At 39.0% G+C, this 23,341-nt stretch overlaps 1 pseudogene; it reads left to right on the forward strand.

Annotated features, from left to right (window-relative positions):
- LOC134210722 (leukocyte receptor cluster member 8 homolog) overlaps positions 1-23,341 on the forward strand; it is a 308,392-nt pseudogene that overhangs the window by 279,526 nt on the left and 5,525 nt on the right.

Here is a 23,341-nt window from a genome sequence, read left to right on the forward strand (position 1 = left end):
AATAGTGCGGTTATCTTGAATAGATGTTCCACAAAATAACATAGAGATCACAACAAAATTTAATCCTAAAGGATTTCCACCAAATAGTTCCGGATTGGAAAATAGAAACGAATTTCTTCATCATATGAATAAATTTAATGTACCCATCAGAGACGTTGTACATACAGAAATATGCGGAGAGAATAGAAACGGCCAACAAACAAAAAATCCTGTTAGATTGGCAACATACAAATTTGTGTCAACTTAAATAACTCTAAGTGAAAGCTGTTATTTATTCAATCAAACCCAAAACCAATCCATATCCAATCAAAATCCAATCCAAATCTAATCCAAACTTCTCCAAATTCAATCCACATCCAATTCAAATATTCCAAATCTAATTCAAAATCAATCCAGATGCTATCCAAATCCAATCCGATTTCAATCTTAATCCAATACAAATCTTATAAAAATCAATTCCAATCCAAATTTAATCCAAATCTAATTCAAATCCATACAATTTAAATTCAATCTCATTTCAAACTTTTTCAATCTAAATCAATTTCAATCCAAATCTTATGCAATTAAATCCACACCCTTTCTAAATCCAATGCAAATCTATTCTAAATTAAATCTAAATCCAATGCAAATCTATTCCAAATTAACCTTTCCGTCCCCAACGTCTGTTTTAAGGGCTTTCAAAAATCCAAACTGCTGTAAAAACCGCATTTCTTGACCGATTCTTTCGCAACAAGTTGCATTCCATCCGGATGGATCCCAATTTTTGGTTTATACTAGTTTCAAGGCTATTCACAGTACGGTTCCAGAATTATTCCAGATTCCGTTGGGGTCAGTTGTCCCCGGAATAAGTGGCCATTTACAATTTTAAGTCAAAACAGGTCGTGCGACACCTCAAACTTCATGATTTCACAAAGCAATGATGCAAATGATATTTTTGAGGTTCCTGGCCCACTCGGACTCAATCTGGCCACATCGGTCACAATCCGGGGACCAACGGAATGGCCATTTTCTAAATTGATTCAAAATTGGTCGTGCGGCACCTCAAACTTCATGATTTTACAAAGCAATGATGGGAATGATATTTCTAGGGTTCCTGGCCCACTCGGATTCAATCCGGCCACATCGGTCGCAATCCGGGGACCTACGGAGTGGCCATTTTCTAAATTGATTCGAAATAGGTCGTGCGACACTTCAAACTTCATGATTTTACAAAGCAATGATGAGAATGATGTTTTTAGGGTTCCTGGCCCACTCGAATCCATTCCGGCCACAATCCGGAGGACCTACGGAATGGCCATTATCTAAATTGATTCAAAATAGGTCGTGCGACACCTCAAACTTCATGATTTCACAAAGCAATGATGAGAATGATATTTTTAGGGTTCCTGGCCCACTCGGATACAATCCGGCCACATCGATCACAATCCGAGGACCAACGGAATGGCCATTTTCTAAATTGATTCAAAATAGGTCGTGCGACACCTCAAACTTCATGATTTCACAAAGCAATGATGAGAATGATATTTTTAGGGTTCCTGGCCCACTCGGATTCAATTCCGACCACATCGGTCACAATCACGGGACCCAGGAATTCCACCGAAAATGTATGCTGAAATTATACCGTAAATGAAATCAACAATGGAATTTTCGGAGGAATTCCTAGATTAATTCCCAAAGAAATCCTGATAGAATTCCGGTGGAAACTTCAAGATTGCTACTGGGACATCCTCCAGGAGTTTTTCTGAAAATTCCTCCTGGAGTTTCTCCGAGAATTCCACCGGCAGTTCCTCAAAGAGTTCCTGCAGGATTTTCTCCGAGAATTATTCCGGTAGTTCTATCGGCAGATCCTCTTCCGGGAATTTCTCCAGAATTTCTTCCGGGAATTCATTCAAGCTTTCTTTATGGAATCCATTTAGGCTTCTTCTGGAATTTATATAGAAAATCCTCCAGAAGCTCCACCAAGATTTTCTCTGGGAGCTCCTCCGGGAGGTCCTCTGATGATGATGATGATCCAGCTCAGCTACATGCCCCTAGAAAGGTTTCAGCTAGACGAGATTTGTGTATAAGATGAATTATCCAAGAATTTTTTCGAGCATTCTTCTGGTAGTTTCACTGGCAGTTCCTTTTCATTTGAAAATTCTCCCTGGAGTTTTTTCAGAAATTCCTCCGGAAGTTATTTCAATAATGCCTCCGGGAGTTCCACCAGTAGCTCTTCCAGGAAATCATTTAGTCCTTCTTCAGAAATTCAGCTGGAAATTCCTCCGATAGTTCTTCCAATAGTTTCTCTGGGAGTCCCTCTAGGAATTCTGCTAGGAGTTCCTCCTGAAATTCCTCCGGGAGCTCTTTCGGCAGTTACTACGAGAATTCCTCCGGGAGATCCACCGGCAGTTTCTATGAGCATTCCTCCGGAAGTTTCTACGGCAGTTCCCCCGAGTGTTCCTCTAAGAAGGAACTCCTGGAGTAATTTCCGGAGGAGCTCCTGGAGGAATTTCTGGAGGAATTTCCGGAGAAATTATCAGAGAATTTTTCGGAGAAACTTCCGGTGGAACTTCTGGAGGAATTTCTTAAAGAACTACAGGAAGAATTTCTAGAGTAACTCTCGTAAGAACTCTTGGATGAACTTCCAAATGGACTTCCGTAAGAATTCCAGGAGGAACTCCTGAAAGAGTTCTCAAAAGATCTCCCAGAGCAGCTCCCAGAGAAATTCTCCGAGGAACTTCTGGAGGATTTTGTAGATAAATTCTCAAAAAAATTTCTAGAGGAACTTTCGAAATCCCATTTCCCGTGAAATTCCTGCCATATATCCTCCTGGATTTCCCTGTGAAGTTCTTGGAGGGATTCCCAGAGGAACTCTTGGAAAAACTCCTGGAGGAGATCCCACAAGCACTTCCGGAAAAATTCTCACAAGGAAGTCCTGAACTAATTCTTGGAGAAGTTCATGAAGGAATTTCTGGATAAATATCTGAAGGAATTCCCGGAAAAATACCAGGAGAAATTATTGCAGAAATTCCCAGATGAAATGCTGAAAAAATTATCGGATGAATTTCCGGAGATAGTTCTGAAGAAATACTTGGAAGAACTCTTGAAAGATATCTTGGAGGAACTCTCAAATTAATATCCGAATGAAATTCTGGAGTGAATTTCTAGTGAAGTCCGGAAAGCATTCCAGGACAATTCCGCGGAAAAATTTCGGGAGAAATTCCTGAAGGTATTCCTGGAGAAGTACCTGAAGCAATTCCCGGGAAAATACCTGGAAGAATTTCCGAGGAAATATATGGACGAATTCCTGGATAAATTTCTAAAGAAATTTTTAGATGAATTCTTGAAGGATATTTTGAAGTAATAGCGGAAAGAATTCCAGAATGAAATCCTAGAGGATTTCGCTATTAAATTTATGGAGGTATTACAGGAAAAACTCCTGAAAGTTATCCTGGAGGAATTAAAGGAAGAGTTCCTGGAGGAATGCCCGGAGAAGTTCCTAGAAGAATTTCCGAAGGAATTTGTGAAACTGTGAAGCGAAATCGGAGGATTTCCGTCATAAAATTCTGAAGAAACTCATAGCGGAATTTTGGAAGGAAATTCCGTTTGTATTCTTGAAGGAACTCTCGAATGTATTCCTGAAGGAAATGCCGAAGGTTTTTTTAGCAAGAATAGCCAAAGAAATGTCTAGAAGGAAAAATTGGAGAAGAAAAAACATCTTCAAGGAATTTCCTCATGAATTTCCTAAAAAACAAATTTAGTGAGGGGTTTATAGATAAGGAGAAATTACAATTGCATGAGAAGGATTTTCGAACGATTTTCAAAGGAATTTGTAGATTACTTTCCGGAGGAAAATAGAAGTTCCCAGGGGAGCTTCTAGAAGGATTCCAAGGAGAATTCTTGAGCCCGAAACTTTTCGAGTTGTTTTGCCCCAACCTGCCCACTCTGGCTACGCCCTTGTATCATTCCCATCATTGCTTTGTAAAATCATGAAGTTTGAGGTGTCACATGACCTATTTTGAATTAATTTAGAAAATGGCCATCCCGTAGGTCCCCGGATTGTGACCGATGTGGCCAGATTGAATCCGAGTGGCCCAGGAACCCTAAAAATATCATTCTCATCATTGCTTTGTAAAATCATGAAGTTTGAGGTGTCGCACGACCAATTTTGAATCAATTTAGAAAATGGCCATTCCGTTGGTCCCCGGATTGTGACCGATGTGGCCGGAATGAATCCGAGTGGGTCAGGAACCATAAAAATATCATTCTCATCATTGCTTTGTGAAATCATGAAGTTTGAGGTGTCGCACAACCTATTTTGAATCAATTTAGAAAATGGCCATTCCGTAGGTCCTCCGGATTGTGGCCGGAATGGATTCGAGTGGGCCAGGAACCCTAAAAATATCATTCTCATCATTGCTTTGTAAAATCATGAAGTTTGAGGTGTCGCACGACCTATTTTGAATCAATTTAGAAAATGGCCATTCCGTTGGTCCCCGGATTGTGACCGATGTGGCCGGATTGAATCCGAGTGGGCCAGGAACCCCAAAAATATCATTCCCATAATTGCTTTGTAAAATCATGAAGTTTGAGGTGTCGCACGACCTATTTTGAATCAATTTTGAAAATGGCCATTCCGTAGGTCCCCGGATTGTGACCGATGTGGCCGGATTGAATCCGAGTGGGCCAGGAACCCTAAAAATATCATTCTCATCATTGCTTTGTGAAATCACGAAGTTTGAGGTGTCGCACGACCTATTTTGAATCAATTTAGAAAATGGCCATTCCGTTGGTCCTCGGATTGGGACCGATGTGGCCGGATTGAATCCGAGTGGGCCAGGAACCCTAAAAATATCATTCCCACTATTCCTTTGTGAAATCATGAAGTTTGAGGTGTCGCGCGACCAATTTTGAATCAATTTAGAAAATGGCCATTCCGTAGGTCCCCGGATTGTGACCGATGTGGCCAGATTGAGTCCGAGTGGGCCAGGAACCCCAAAAATATCATTCGCATCATTGCTTTGTGAAATCATGAAGTTTGAGGTGTCGCACGACCTGTTTTGACTTAAAATTGTAAATGGCCACTTATTCCGGGGACAACTGACCCCAACGGAATCTGGAATAATTCTGGAACCGTACTGTGGATAGCCTCGAAACTAGTATAAATCAAAAATTGGGATCCATCCGGATGGAATGCAACTTGTTGCGAAAGAATCGGTCAAGAAATGCGATTTTTACAGCAGTTTAGATTTTTGAAAGCCCTTAAAAACAGACGTTGGGGACGGAAAGGTTAAATCTAAATCCAATTCATATCCAATCCAAATCCAATCCAAATCCAATCCACATCCAATCCAAAACCAATCCAAATCCAATCCAAATCCAATCCAAATCCAATCCAAATCCAATCCAAATCCAATCCAAATCCAATCCAAATCCAATCCAAATCCAATCCAAAACCAATCCAAATCCAATCCAAATCCAATCCAATCCAATCCAAATCCAATCTAAATCCAATCCAAATCCAATCCAAATCCAATCCAAATCCAATCCAAATACAATCCACGTTCAATCCACGTTCAATCCAAATCCAATTCAAATCCAATCAAAATCCAATCCAAATCCAATCCACATCCAATCCACATCCAATCCAAATCCAATTCAAATCCAATTCAAATCTAAATCCAAATCCAATCCAAACCAATCCAAACCAATCCAAACCAATCCAAACCAATCCAAACCAATCCAAACCAATCCAATCCCATCCAAACCAACCAATCCAATCCAAACCAATCCACACCCAATCCACATCCAATCCAAACCAATCCAAACCAATCCAAACCAATCCAAACCAATCCAAACCAATCCAAACCAACCAAACCAATCCAAACCAATCCAAACCAATCCAAACCAATCCAAACCAATCCAAACCAATCCAAACCAATCCAAACCAATCCAACCAATCCAACCAATCCAAACCAATCCAAACCAATCCAAACCAATCCAAACCAACCAACCCAAACCAACCCAATCCAATCCAAACCAATCCAAACCAACCAAACCAATCCAAACCAACCAAACCAATCCAAACCAATCCAAACCAACCAAACCAATCCAAACCAACCAATCCAATCCAAACCAATCCAAACCAATCCACATCCAATCCAAACCAATCCACATCCAATCCAAACCAATCCAAACCAATCCAAACACAACCCACGTTCAATCCACGTTCAATCCAAACCAACCAAACCAATCAAACCAATCAAAACCAATCCAAACCAATCCAACATCCAATCCAAACCAATCCAAACCAATCCAAACCAACCAAACCAATTCAAACCAAACCAATCCAAACCAATCCAAACCAATCCAAACCAAACCAATCCAATCCAAACCAATCCAAACCCATCCAAACCAATCCAATCCAAACCAATCCAATCCAAAACCAAGCCAAATCCAATCCAAACCAATCCAAACCAATCCAAACCAATCCAAACCAATCCAAACCAATCCAAACCAATCCAAACCAATCCAAACCAATCCAACCAATCCAAACCAATCCAAACCAATCCAAACCAATCCAAACCAATCCAAACCAATCCAAACCAATCCAAACCAATCCAAACACAACCAAACCAATCCAAACCAATCCAAACCAATCCAAACCAACCAAACCAAACCAAACCAAACCAACCAAACCAATCCAAACCAATCCAAACCAATCCAAACCAATCCAAACCAATCCAAACCAACCAAACCAATCCAAACCAACCAAACCAACCAAACCAATCCAAACCAACCAATCCAAACCAATCCAAACCAAACCAATCCAAACCAATCCAAACCAATCCAAACCAATCCAAACCAACCAAACCAATCCAAACCAAACCAACCAAACCAACCAAACCAACCAATCCAAACCAATCCAAACCAATCCAAACCAATCCAAACCAACCAAACCAATCCAAACCAATCCAAACCAATCCAAACCAATCCAAACCAATCCCAAACCAATCCAAACCAACCAAACCAATCCAAACCAATCCAAACCAATCCAAACCAATCCAAACCAATCCAAACCAATCCAAACCAATCCAAACCAATCCAAACCAATCCAAACCAATCCAAACCAATCCAAACCAACCAAACCAATCCAAACCAATCCAAACCAATCCAAACCAACCAAACCAATCCAAACCAATCCAAACTAATCCAAACCAATCCAAACCACCCAACCAAACCAAACCAATCCAAACCAATCCAACCAATCCAAACCAATCCAAACCAATCCAAACCAATCCAAACCAATCCAATCAAACCAACCAAATCCAAACCAAACCAAACCAAACCAACCAAACCAATCCAAACGCAATCCAACCAATCCAAACCAATCCAAACCAATCCAATCCAAACCAACCAAACCAATCCAAACCAATCCAAACCAAACCAAACCAAACCACATCCAATCCAAATCAAACCAATCCAAACCAACCAAATCTAAACCAATCCAAACCAATCCACATCCAATCCAACCAAACCAATCCAAATCAACCAAACCAATCCAAACCAATCCAAACCAATCCAAACCAATCCAAACCAATCCAAACCAATCCAAACCAATCCAAACACAAACCAATTCCAGTCCATATCCATTCCAAACCAACCACATTTAATCCAAACCAATCCAAACCAATCCACATCCAATCCAAACCAACCAACCAATCCAAACCAATCCAAACCAATCCAATCCAAACCAACCCAAACCAATCCAATCAAAATCCAATCCAAACCAATCAAACCAATCCAAACCAATCCAAACCAATCCAAACCAATCTAAACCAACCAAACACAACCAAACCAATCCAACCAATCCAAACCAATCCAAACCAATCCAAACCAATCCAAACCAATCCAAACCAATCCAAACCAATCCAAACCAATCCAAACACAATCCAAACCAATCCAAACCAATCCAAACCAATCCAAACCAATCCAAACCAATCCAAACCAATCCAAATCAAACCAATCCAAATCCAAACCAATCCACATCCACATCCAATCCAAATCAAATCCAACCAATCCAAACCAATTCCAAACCAATCCAACCAATCCAAACCAATCCAAAACAAACCAAAACCAACCACACCAAACCAAACCAACCAAACCAAACCAATCCAAACCAATCCAAACCAATCCAAACCAATCCAAACCAATCCAAACCAATCCAAACCAATCCAAACCAACCAAACCCAATCACATCCCATCCAAACCAAACCAACCAAACCAATCCAAACCAATCTAAACCACCCAATCCAAACCAACCAATCCAAACCAATCCAAATCCAATCCAAACCAATCCAAACCAATCCAAACCAACCAAACCAAACCAAACCAATCCAAACCAATCCAAACGCAATCCAAATCTAATCCACCCAATCCAAACCAATCCAATCCAAACCAATCCAAACCAATCCAAACCAATCCAAACCAAACCAAACCAATTCAAACCAAACCAATCCATATCCAATCCAAATCAAACCAATCCAAACCAATCCAAATCTAAACCAATCCAAACCAATCCACATCCAATCCAAATCAATCCAACCAATCCAAACCAATCCAAACCAATCCAAACCAATCAAAACCAATCCAAATCCAATCCAAACACAAACCAATTCCAGTCCATATCCATCCCAAACCAATCCACATTTAATCCAAACCAATCCAAACCAATCCAAACCAATCCACATCCAATCCAAACCAATCCAAACCAATCCAAACCAACCCAAACCAATCCAAACCAATCCAAACCAACCAAACCAATCCAAACCAAACCAAACCAATCCAAACCAATCCAAACGCAATCCAACCAATCCAATCCAACCAAACCAATCCAATCCAACCAATCCAAACCAATCCAACCAATCCAAACCAATCCAAACCAAACCAAACCAATCCAAACCAAACCAATCCACATCCAATCCAAATCAAACCAATCCAAACCAATTCAAATCTAAACCAATCCAAACCAATCCATATCCAATCCAAACCAATCCAAACTAACCAAACCAATCCAACCAATCCAAACCAATCCAAACCAACCAAAACCAATCCAAACCAATCCAAACACAAACCAATTCCCAGTCCATATCCATTCCAAACCAATCCACACTTAATCCAAACCAATCCAAACCAATCCAAACCAATCCACATCCAATCCAAATCCAATCCAAACCAATCCAAACCAACCCCAAACCAATCCAATCAAAACCAATCCAAATCCAATCAAAACCAATCCAATCCAAACCAATCCAAACCAATCCAAACCAATCCAAACCAATCCAAACCAATCCAAACCAATCCAAATCCAACCAAACCAATCCAAACCAATCCAAACCAACCAAACCAATCCAAACCAATCCAACCAATCCAAACCAAACCAACCAAACCAATCCAAACCAATCCAAACCAATCCAAACCAATCCAAACCAATCCAAACCAACCAAACCAAACCAATCCAACCAACCCAAAATCATATCCCATCCAAATCCAATCCAAACCAAATCCAACTCCCAACCAATCCAAACCACCCAACCAACCAAACCAATCCAAACCAATCCAAATCCAATCCAAACCAATCCAAACCAATCCAAACCAATCCAATCAAAACCAATCCAATCCAAACCAATCCAAACCAATCCAAACCAAACCAAATCCAATCCAAACCAATCCAAAACGCAATCCAAATCTAATCCAAACCAATCCAAATCCAATCCAATCCAAACCAATCCAAATCTAATCCAAACCAATCCAAACCAATCCAACCAATCCAAACCAACCAAACCAATCCAAACCCAAACCAATCCACATATCCAATCCAAATCAAATCCAATCCAAACCAATTCAAATCTAAACCAATCCAAACCAATCCAAATTCAACCAAACCAATCAAACCAATCCAAATCCAATTCCAGTTCATATCCATTCTAAACCAATCCACATTTAATCCAAACCAATCCAAACCAATCCAAACCAATCCACATCCAATCCAAACCAACCAAATTCAATCCAAACCAATCCAAATCCAATCCAAACCAACCCAAACCAACCAATCAAAACCAACCAAACCAATCAAACCAATCCAAACCAATCCAAACCAATCCAAACCAATTCAAACCAACCAAACCAATCCAAATCCAATCCAAACCAATCCAAACCAATCCAAACCAATCCAAACCAATCCAAACCAATCCAAACCAATCCAAACCAATCCAAACCAACCAAACCAATCCAAACCAATCCAAACCAAACCAATCCAACCAATCCAAACCAATCCAAACCAATCCAAATCCAATCCAAACCAATCCAAACCAATCCAAACCAACCAAACCCAATCACATCCCATCCAAACCAACCAAACCAAACCAATCCAAACCAATCCAAATCCAATCCAAACCAATCTAACCAAACCAACCAATCCAAACCAATCCAAACCAATCCAAACCAATCCAAACCAATCCAAACCAATCCAAATCCAAACCAAACCAATCCAAACCAATCCAAACGCAATCCAAATCTAATCCAAACCAATCAAACCAATCCAAACCAATCCAAACACAAACCAATTCCAGTTCCATATCCATTCAAAATCCCATCCACATTTAATCCAAACCAATCCAAACCAATCCACATCCAATCCAAACCAATCCAAACCAACCAAACCAATCCAAACCAATCCAACCAAACCAACCCAAACCAATCCAATCAAAACCAATCCAAACCAACCAAACCAATCCAAACCAATCCAAACCAACTAAATCCAACCGAACCAATCCAAACCAATCCAAACCAATCCAAACCAACCAAACCAATCCAAACCAATCCAAACCAATCCAAACCAATCCAACCAATCCAAACCAATCCAAACCAATCCAAACCAATCCAAACCAATCCAAACCAATCCAAACCAACCAAACCAATCCAAACCAATCCAAACCAATCCAAACCAATCCAAACCAATCCAAACCAATCCAAACCAATCCAAACCAATCCAATTCCAATCCAAACCAATCCAAACCAACCAAACCAATCCAAACCAATCCAAACCAATCCAAATCCAATCCAAATCCAAATCCAATCCAAATCCAATCCAAATCCAATCCATATCCAATCCAAATCAAATCCAATCCAAATCCAATTCAAATCTAAATCCAATCCAAATCCAATCCATATCCAATCCAAATTCAATCCAAATCCAATCCAAATCCAATCCAAATCCAATCCAAATCCAATCCAATCTAAATCCAATCCAATTCCAGTCTATATCCATTCTAAATCCAATCCACATTTAATTCACATTCAATCCACATAATCCAAATCTTATTCAAAACCTCCAATCTCATTTAAAACCTATTCAAATCAATTCCAATCTAAATCAAATTCAATCCAAATCAAAGTCTAGTCCAAACCTTTTCCAAATCCAATGCAAATCCATTCCAAATTCAATCCAAATCCATTTCAAATCCAATACAAATTCAATCCAAATCCAATACAAATCCAATTAAAAAAATTCAATTCAAACCAAATCCAAATTTAATCGAAATCCAATTGAAATTCAATCCGAATCCAATCCAAATCCAATTCGAAATCCAACTCAAATCCCATCCAAATGAGTTCGTGAAAAAAAAATCATATATCAAATCTCACTTAACTTTTCAAAAGGACCTAAGTAACATTTTTTTCATTCATTGTCGCATTTGGCTATGTACTTTATAGATGTACATCTTTTTCTTCTTCTTCTTCTATGGCTCTTCATTCCTACTGGAACTTGGCCGGCTATTCAATTTAGTATTCTATTAGCATTTCCTCAGTTATTAATTGAAAGCTTTTCTATAGGCTTTTCTTGTAGGTGTACATGCGTGTGTGATATTTACTTTCTTTCGTAATTTTCTTTCTGCTGTTTTTCCTGTTGAATCGGTTGAATCCCATGATGCTGAACTTTAAAACTTTGAAACCATCGGAAAACCGCACTATTTGTAAATTGTCTGTACCTCGTCTAGAAAAGGGAATATCAGGATAGTTCATTTCCGTTTTATAGTTTTCTAGCAGGGCTTATTATGATTATTTTTACTAGTACCAGGAAGCCATTTTTCTGCCCCATAGATGTGTATACGAAGAAGAACATAACTCAACTCACGTCGGAAACTACTCAACCCACCAGTGGGCCGCCACATACACACACTGCACCGTTCGTTTTGTTCTGTTTGTGCATTGTGCTCTGCATGCAATATTTCGCGTTACGTCTGTTTCACCACAATATCCACCTCTAACCGTTTTGGTCGTTGTTCATATCATAATTGCAGGTGTCCTGAGTCTTAACCCGGCACCGGAAAACACTAAAACCAAAGACGGAGTCTACCCGAACATGCCGATCGATCCCAACTACATCTTCGGCAGTGTTCAAACTACCAAATCCCCGTACTTCAGCAACTATCCTCAGCCGGGAGCCGGAAGCCCTGCCGTCTTCCAGCCCATGTATCCTCCCCTGAACCAACCTCCACCAGGGGCACAACTTCCCATTGCCTTCGGCGCTTCCCCACAGAATCCCTACTACCCAAGACCCCAGAACCCTGCCACTTCCACAGAGCCCAGCCTCTGGAACCAGTTCCTCTACAACAAACAACCAGACAAACGACCGCGAAATGCTGCCCCTCGACTAACCGCATCCAGCCACCACTTAATCCTAATGCTCACTGCTTGCCCACTGGTGATCGGAATCTTGAGGCGAATGACACCATCCTTCCTCTCCTCCTCCCCCATCTGGCTATAAAACAACGTTGGCACAATCAGTTTACTCACACCACAACCCCAATTACTTCACCATCAGCGCCATTAAACTTCCATTCGGTGTTAATCATATTGGTTTCCCATTTTATGTTTCTCATGATAACGGCCGCCCACCGAGTCGAAATTGGTCGGTGGAAGGACATCCCCAAAAAACGAAGATATCATATCATGAAAACTGGCAACCCTGCTAATGGTAATGCATCTAAAAACATTTGTACAGAAACGGCCATTCTTCACGATGTGTAATCTTCGCCTGAATTTAGGCAACCCTACCCCTACACAAACTATCAGCAACACAGTTTACTCTAATGGCATCCTCCCCGTATAATCGAGAGGTCGAAAAGGTCCGACTATGGCAGAAAGAGAAAAGCTCGCGAGGAAAACAAAAGCGCGCCCATCGTAGAAGGGATATGTATATTTTTGTGTGAACGAGTGCGACCGGTCGCTGTATCTAGAGTTAATTAACAGAATTGTAGCGGCACAGGAGACGGAGAAAATACAAACAAACAGGAAATGATGATGAACTTGAAACTCCAATTAGAGACTTAATTAAAAATAATACCACCCTAAACGGAGGCGGTAGAAGAAGAAAAAAGGCACAAACAATGGCAGGCTAAGCACAATAGAGAGTGCGGAAGCTTGCTTTTATGTAGGGGGAGAAAGAGAGGAGAAATAGGTACATAGTACAACTGGAAACACTGAATCGAGCGGAGGGTGGTAGTTTGTCCAATTGCCGTAAGCAAAGCTTCCCATGTTAGCACTTTTCGTTCGGCGGTGGAAAATTAAGCTGCGATGGTGGAGAGAGAAATGCGATTTAGAATTTTATGATAGCTAAAACAAGGGCGATGACCGTTTCAAAGCTAGAAATCAGTGATTATGACCTTTTCAGACAGGGAATAGTTAAATTTGTCAGGAAGGCCATTCATTTTGATAGTTTAATGGTTTGTTGAAATAAGCTAATTGCCCAAGAATGGATACAATCTGGCTGAAATAAGGGGGAATGGCGAAACACGCGTAGCTTCCACGCTGCCTAAACTGCCGTCATACGCATATTTGTCCCATGTTTGCTGGGATTTCCTATGTACATGGGACAATTATGTGTAGAACGGCAGTAAATGACCTAAATGAACACCAAAAATGTTGGCCGTATTAGGTCAACAAGCCCAACGAAGGTAATGAAATATATGTTTGAATAAAAATTTGCATTAATTGCAATTTAACTAGATATAAAATCATGATTAATCCGATTTAAGATTTTTTTAGAAATGGATGTTATTTTTTGTCTTTGTTCCAGAATTCCTTGCGAAATTTCAAGCTGTGTATTTGATATCACTGCTCTGAATCGTTTATACTGAATGGAGTGATGAGCTGATCCCATAAAGAGGGTCGCTGTAAAACTTTTAGTATTAATGGTTACTCTGAGCAGCAGGCCTCTGAGCAGCGAGTCACATTTTGATGACTTGGTCACTTTTTTCGGGCAAGTCACTAAAAAGTCTCTTTTTTCGAGCTCAAGTCACTAAAGTCACTTTTTTCACGTAAAAAGTCACTATTTTCAACTATTTTGATCAAAGTTAAAACTTAGGGTTCCAACTCCAGATTGGTTCAAGTTTCGTAAGGTACATCCTATCATGGGAAAGCTATTTCAAATGATGTCACACTTTTGTGTGCTCATCGATATAGTTGCTTTATATTGAACTGATGGATGTATAATAAATGAACTCCTAAGGGCGTGTTAAGCCGAAAGTCGCTCTTTATTTCTTCTTGCCTTTAAATTCTCACCAAACCTGGCCAGTCTTTTAACTTTGTTATAAGCTTTTCAATAATATGACGTGACGTGAATAATAATTTATTGGGCGGATTCTATGCCACTATTTATGAACATTTGTATTGTGAGGTACACATGAGATCGTGAATCCAAACATATGCAAAAGGCTAACTGCAGATTTGCTCATTTTCTAACCCTTTAAACAATCTATTGAGCTCCATAATCAATTGAACTATTTAGATTAAATATTTTTAATTCTACATGAACTTCCCGGTGTTTCAAAAAATCCAAAAGCAAGCAAGGAGCTGCTCAAATGATCAAACGATCAGCACTTGACAATTTCACAAAATGCATTTTGATGATTATTTGTATATTTAGAATTGCATAAACTTTGAAAGATTCAATAAAAAACTAAATTTTGAATGATTTGTAAATTTTGAGTTTGAATTACCGTTTGATAATCCGAGGAAACTTTTTCTTGAGGAATTTCGGAACCCTGAATAAGCGATTTAGGTTTGATCTCGGGCAAGAATCTGAGCTGTGGTTGCAAATTTAACGTATTTAAGACTTTTATTTAGAAATTATAATTTACTGAACTGATTTTATTTTATCGAAGCTTCAAAAGTTTTCCTCCGCATCTTACGTCAAACTCAAAATCGCAAAAATATATTTAAATTTGTTACTACGCTCGTTGCCTATCTGTCCATTAACGTTCATAATGTGTTTATTTTATGATTTCGAAATGCGAACTCTGGAAACAGTCTTATTTTATAAAAGGCAATACACCCGATTCTGTTTTTACACGGATTTTTTTACACGGCCGTGTAAAAAAAATCAAATTAAATTTTTTTGCAAAGTTGCTCCATTTTGCATGATTTGTCGAGAAATCATAAAACTTTTTTTACACGGATTTTCAAATTTTGAACTGAAAACTTTTTTTACACGGAACGCATCCCCCGTGTAAAAAAGAATCGGGTGTATTGTTTTTCAGATTTTTCAACAGAGGGACGTATTGTAGATTTTAAAAACTTTGCAAGTGGAAATAATTCGATGTTTAGCAATCATTAACATGATTTTCAATAATAAAAAAGATATTTTTACATCAGAGGTTGTAGAAAAAAGTTCGTGAGATGGTTTTGTTTCTCTGCTGTCATATTTTTCTTTAATTTCAGGCCAATTTTTTCTGGATTTTTAGATTTGATTCTGCGGTCTGATCCTACTTGCCTATAGCTTCCTGATGCTATGAAACTTATAAGGCGGACGTGGTGATTACGTACTCAAGAACCTTTCAAATTATTCGAATGGAGCTGATTCTTCGTGTTGAAGTCGACGATTCTGAAGATACGATACAAAATTTTGTTGAGTATATTTTTTTCTTGTTTTCTAAATTAAATTATATGTTTGCTTCTGTTCCTCGGTTTCCAATAATGTATGGATACTTGTGAGGAAAATTTAAATTGCATCATAGAGTAGTGATTTTCAGTCTCATTGTTTGTCTCGCAGTATATTGGGCTAAAGCTTTGAAATGTATCTACCGATCTGGGGTATTGGGACTCAGAGTCACTGCGTGCGTTTGGATCAGGGCAGAATTTTATTGCAATCTGCCGGCCGACTCTTTTTTTTACTTTGATCGTGTCGTGAGGAAAGGTTTTGGAATCGGTGTGAATTTTAGTCAGGATGCCAGCCAAGGATGTTATTTTTTCTTAGCTTTCGTACAAGTGCTAGCTAAGGATGGAAGCATGTTTTTGTTTTGTGGGGAGATCTTTTGGGAGGGAGACGATTGAGATGCTGTCATAGAGGAAGACGATCTAACGAAATAGCCTACTTCTTCTAAGCTATTTCGCATAACCTTACAACAGCAAACATGTGTGTATTTTGTAGGTGTCAAACTATTGTATGTAGGGGGAAATAACTATATTCTTGGCAGTCTAAGACATTCGCCAAATTGAAGGATGGGAATAATAGAAAGTTACATTAAAACACAGGGTGGAGCTCAACTAGTATACATTTGTATGCTCTTCCTTTGATGATTGGTGCTCACTAAATAACAACTATTAACAAAAACTCAGTAATTTTAATATTAATGTAACAGGTCAATCCTTCATTTATTGGCATAGCAATTTCTATCATCAGCACGTCGAGATTCTTGCATTGTAGAATTACGACACATAAAAATTCCAGAAAAAATATTCGCATCACTCGATTATTCAGTCCAGTAAAACAAAAACTTTTGTTTTGCTGCTGTTATTCCAAACACCACTAAGTTGCTATAATATCAATATTTATCGTTATATTTGAAAAATAAATCAGCGGTGGAAAGGTAAATGAGAATCGTACACGGTTATTCAACCGTTAAAGTTTCTACGGATAGAGGGTTGGATTATTTTTATGCCATCTTACATCAAATTACCTAACCAAGTTTATCAATTGATAGCCTGGTTTAATCAAAAAGGGAAAACTTTATATTAAATTATTTGTATCAATTTATGTTTCGTAACATTGTGACTCCAATGTTTTTCTATTTCGACGAAGCTCTGGTGTTTTTTCTTTTTTCAAATCGTGCGACAATTGTGATGTCTTGCAGAGCTTCAATGACGATTTCGAGGATACACCTTCATTATATTCACTGCTTTATATTTCGGATAAATTGTGAGATCGTATCATTTTATTTATCCCAACCTTTTTAACTTATTTACACTCTTTTCGATAATTTTATCGTTAACTTGGTTCATAGTAATTGCTAATAGGACAAGTGGACTGGGTGTAACGAGGAGGATCACCATTAAATAAAAGTAAGAAACATATAAATGGTAAGATACAACAACTATTTAAAAATATATGTAATAATGAATTAAACTAAATGCGCGCTGAATTCTAAATATATTATATACATTTTGAATCCGGAAGTTTGATTATGGTACCCTTATCCATTTGATAAACGGTAGCATAACCAGGCGGGGCTTACTGTTAGTGATAGTGACCTCGGAGTGGACATGAAATACCAGGCACTCTGAAACGGGTCACTGGAACTGCAGTAGAGCTAGCACTTTCTAACTCCCGGATTAAATCTGACTGTTTTAACAGACAGCTTTCTTCCATAACATCACTACCAGACAGTGGGGGTTAGTTTGTACACACACACACAGAGGTTGTAGAAAAAAGTTCGTAGCTGTATACATTGTTCCCCACAATGGTGTGGAGCTGGCTGCAAAATTGTTGTTTAAAATTAAAAACAATTTTGTGTTACAAGTTGTAACTCATTTCCTTGTTATTAACTTCATATAAAAGTCAATTTTCATCACTTTTTCTACAACAACAAGTGGCCGGGGTTTGGTTAACCAAGCTACACCAAGCAGCTTTTTTACTGTTCTGGGGATTATGCTTGTAAAAAAAACACGAGAATATATTTAAATATAATTATATCTTTCTCTCTATCCTCAATTATTAAGCTGGAGTATGTTCGAAACGGTTTGTGAATATTTTGAACTGCTACTAATTTGAACTGCTTGAACGCATATTTCTGCGTAAAACTGATTGATTTTCCATTGGCTCTTGCTGCGAATTGGCAGAACCCCGACCAAGTGTTACTGGTAAAATCATTTCAAATCTTATTCATCAAGTTCTCACGCGTGAGCAAGCTCGTTTACAATTTTAAAGGAAAGCATCGCGCTTGAGTTTTTCATGCAAAATCGTTTCGTTTCACTAATTTTCCGAAATATCAATCAGGTGAAAATACAAAAAAAAAATCCTGAGGTAAGTCATTTGATTTTAATCATGCAAGATTTGGCTTTGATTCAAAACATATATGAGTTTTGAGATCTTGAGTTTCTTCTGAAAGTCACTATTTGGTCACTTTTTCTGCAAATGGAAGTCATTATTTGGTCTCTTTTTTCGTCAACGTTGGTCACTTAAGTCACTAATTTGAGCATCTTCGTTGTGAGTAGCTCACTTTTTGAAAGATCCGGTTTACCAGATCGGCAAATTATCTGACCATTTGTAGGGAAATGACAAAATGAAAAGTTTATCGTGGTTTCTTTAAACATGTAATATATGCTTGTGAGCGAGATAGCGGTGAAATTTTTGTATTTACTGGTCGAAAGCATGGTCCTGCCTGAATGACAAACATTTCTCGCTTAACTTTTCAAAAGGACCTAAGTAACATTTTTTTCATGAATTAATTTGAATAGCGCAATCAACAGAACAACATGAAAGCTATTGATTGCAGTATTCAAATTAATTCATGAAAAAAATGTTACTTAGGTCCTTTTGAAAAGTTAAGCGAGATTTCACCATTTGTATTCTCCTTACGTATTGTTCCAAAGATCCGATCCGTATGAAAGATCCGGATTATTAGACTGAACGAACCAGATCTGATCCGTTCAACGAAGTGATCCGTTTTGCCCATCTCTAGAGCAGTTCATAGTGGCCAGAATGAATTACTCAATCTCACGAAGGTAATCACTGTCTGAATTTGAATGCAAAAGTTCTATGCGAGTAGTTACTTCTAAATTTGAGTACAAATGGTCGCTTTGAGACGTTCATATAGCGGCCAGAGTGATTCTGCCCTTTAAGGTCACTCCTGACGGAATCCAATTTTCAAAGTACTCGCGTTTTCAAGGGCACACCATTCGATACAGAAGGTTGTATGACATTCGCCAGAAAGTCATTTGCCAGAAGGCCTTTTTCCAGAATCAATTTGCCAGAATGGACCATTCCCCAGAAAGTCGTTTGCCAGAATGCACCATTCTCCAGAAAGCCATTCGCCATAATCCACCATTCCCCAGAATGCACCATTCCCAGAATTGGTCGTCACTAATTTACCATGCGCGCGTTTGCCCAGTATGCGCAATAATTCTTAACGCCATGAATAGGCATAACTATGAACAGCGTTAAAAGAGAGGGTCATTTGGCATAAGGGACAATTTTATAATTTTTTGTTGTTGTTGTTGTATAGTTGTTTTCTACTGAGGAATAAAACACCACTCCTGTCGATAATAGAATTGAAAATAACTAATCTGTACATAAGATGTATGCATACATAAGCCGAGTATAGTAGCTTGCCTGGATTAAGGCAAAAATGGCGGATGTGATCCTTTCTTTCAAATAGGTGTTTGGCCGGATTAAGGCAATGGAGTGTGTGATCCCTTCTTCCAAAATAGGTGCTTACCCAGATTAAAGTAATGGTAGATGTGGCTCCTTCTTTAAAAATATGCGTTTGCCCGGATCAACGCAATGGTTGATGTAATTCCTTCTTTAAAAGTAGGCGCTTGCCCGGATTATGGCAATGGTGGATGTGATCCCTTCTTTAAAAGCAGGCGCTTGCCGGGATTAAGGCAACGGTGGATGTGAACCCTTCTTTAAAATTAGGCGATTGCCAAAATTAATACAATGGTGGATATGATCCCTTCTTCAAAAGAAGGTGCTTGTCCGAATTAAGGCAATGGCTAATGTGATACCTTCTTTGGAATTAGGTGCTTGCCCCGATTAAGGCAATGGTTGATGTGAACCCTTTTTTAAAATAGGTGTTTTCCAGGATTAAGGCAATGGTGGATGTGAACCCTTCTTTAAAAATAGGTGTTTGCCAGGATTAAGGCAATGGTCGATATGATCCCTTCTTCAAAAGAAGGCGCTTTTCCGGATAAGGGTAATTGTGCATGTCATTCATTCTTTAAAAGAAAGCGCTTGCTCGGATTAAGGCAATGGTGGATGTGGTCCCTTCTTTAAAAGTAGGCGTTTGCCTCAAATGAAGCAATGGTGGATGTGATTCCTTCTTTAAAAGTAGGCGCTTGCCCAAATTAAAGCAAAAGTGGATGTGATCCCTTCTTTGAAAATAGGCGTTTGTCACAAATGAAGCAATGGTGGATATGACCCATTTCTTAAAAAAGGTGCTTGCTTCGATTAAAGCAAGGATAGATGTTATCGGTGTTCTCCTTAGCCTAGCGATAAGATGCTCGGCTATAAAGCAAGACCATGCTGAGGGTGGCTGATTCGATTCCCGGTGCCGGTCTAGGCAATTTTCGTTTTGGAAATTGTCTCGACTTCCCTGGGCATCGTGTTAGCCTCATGATATACGAATGCAAAAATGGCAACTTGACTTAGAAACTTCACGAAACTTCAGAAACTGTGGAAGTACTGAAGCAGTGAGGCGGCTATATCCTAGTGGGGATGTAATGCCAATGAAGAAGAAGATGTTATCCCTTCTTTAAACGTAGGTGGTTGCCCGTGTCCGTATTTGAATATGTCAATTGTGGATATGATTCCTTCTTTAGAAATAGACATTTTGCCTAGACTTGTAGATATAACTTCTTCAATGAAAGCAAATGGCATCTAGTATGACTTAAAATGATATTATCCAATTGTAGATATGATTTAATTTTGAAATGAAGTCTGCGTGTGGAATGAGACGAATAAATATGATATCCATTCGTAAACAGTTTGTTTGGTATTAGACAAATATGATTTTTTTTGATAAATAGTATCCATCTTTCTGAAAATTTTCTAATATGTTAAATAATCCCTTTTATGAAAATTAATTATACCGCAAATCCCTTCATTACTAAATAATGCCAAATCCACGTTATGCAAAATTACCTTCTTTATATATTTTTTTCTATTCTTTAGCCATCAATAATAATTGGAATTTCCAGTTTTACTATTTCTGGGGAATGGTACATTCTGACAAATTACATTCTGGCAAATGGTCTATTCTGGGGAATGGCTTTCTGGCATATGGTCCATTCTGGCAAATGGGTTTCTGGCAAAAATCGTTCTGGCAAATTGATTCTGGCAAATGGTTTTCTGGCAAATGTCATACAATCATGACAGTTGTGCGTTGCTTCCGTATCGAATGGTGTGCCCTTGAAAACGCGTAGGGATCTCGCTCACAAGCATATATTACATGTTTAAAGACATCAAACATTTTATTTTTTGCACATTAACCACTTGAATTCAACGCACCTTTTGAAATCAGCGCATGGATCCAAAAAAATAACCTGGCAGGATCGCCAAAATGTGTGACCTCAAATGACCAAGCCAAATGCGATTACAGCAGCTCTCCGTGGGTGCGTGATGTACCCTGGAGATCTTACTATAGGAGCGCGAGCGGCCAAGTCATGGCTTGCTGCTCACCCATTGACACGCCGAGGTGTTAATATATACTCACACGCTGATTGTAACGTACTCAAACCCCACAATAGTGATTTCGCATAACAAAATCATCTAGATCTTCTGTGAAGGGTTCTTAAAAGATGTTTGCAACATTTTGCAATAGTTTCTTCGGAACATCCTTAGTCATCTTTCTCAGATGACATACCAAAATGCTTTTGCGTTTGGATGTTGTTTAGAAATTTCCCTAGTTAATCGAATTTGGATGACGTTTTTCAACATTTTAACATTCTCGTTACTCATTTTGAAATTTTTTCAACAACTCCTCTATAAACAAAAAATTACAAATTGTATTCTATGTCCTGGATCCTGGGGATAGAAGCAACTAATTTTCTCAAAGACACAACGTAAGCACTGGGGAGATCTAACCCGAGCAGGAGAAATTGGCTCAATAATACTTAATTCTGTTATTGATACCATACTCTGTTATGAACTAGCCCTGCATAAGAGGTAAAATACCAAAGGAATAATACCAAAAACTAATATGCACAATACTTAAGCCATAACAAACCCAGTTATTAAATTGAATTTCAATACCAAATGCATAACAAATTATTATTCGTTTGGTATTGAAATATCTAAGCATGGTATGCCTTAAGTATTCTGCAAATAAGTTTTTGGCATTTTACCTCTTATGCAAGGCTAAATCATACCAATTTCTGTTATCGAGGTCGTCGCTCCTGCTCGGGAATGATCCTATGAAGAGACCTGGTTGGAAAGTTTTCGCTGCAAAACAGATTGTAGCAGCAGCTCTTTAACGTTGATTGAATTTTTTTATTCTCGGCATTGTTCAGTATCTGGAAGAGAAATGTTCCCTTCTATCCTGTAACAAGGTTAAGACTGCTCCACTTGCAAATCTCGAGCATCCATTGTCAATGTGAATAGCTCATCGATGTCAGAGTATATCAAAAGAGTTTCAATGGTCATGATTTGCTTAGTACTGCAAAAGCTTTCTCGTATTTATGATCTTACTTACTTATGGATCCTGTACACCTCCGGTGGTGCAAAGGGCCGACTTGAAAGATCTCGATCCTGAGCGTTGCCCGGCTATCGCTTTAACCTGTTGCCAGGTTAGATTTCGGTCGACTTCTTTTATTTCTTTATTGAGGCTTCGCCGCCATGAGCCTCTGGGTCTGCCTCTGCTGCGATGTCCCGCTGGGTTCCAGTCTAATGCTTGTTTACAGATTTCGTTTCCGCCCCTACGTAGAGTGTGGCCGACCCAGCCCCACTTCCGATCCCGAATTTCTGTTGCTATCGGCCTCTGGTGACAACGACGATGGAGCTCGTTGTTTGAGATCCAGTTGTGAGGCCACCAGGCCCGAATTATATACCGCAGGCATCTGTTAATGAACACCTGCAGCCGTTGAGTGTTCTCTACTGATACACACCATGTTTCGCTAGCGTATAACAGCATGCCCATTTCACGGTAGAGTTGAAAATTCGTGCGTTCACTTATCTGCCTGTTTTTCCAGATATTTCTTAAACTCGCAAAGGCAGCCCTTGCTTTCTTTATCCGTGTGCCTATGACGATCTTGGTATCGCCGTCTGACGCCATTTGGCTACCAAGATATTGAAAGCTTTCAACAT

This window comes from Armigeres subalbatus, chromosome 2 (assembly GCF_024139115.2).
Source record: "Armigeres subalbatus isolate Guangzhou_Male chromosome 2, GZ_Asu_2, whole genome shotgun sequence".
Taxonomy (NCBI): Eukaryota; Metazoa; Arthropoda; class Insecta; order Diptera; family Culicidae; genus Armigeres; species Armigeres subalbatus.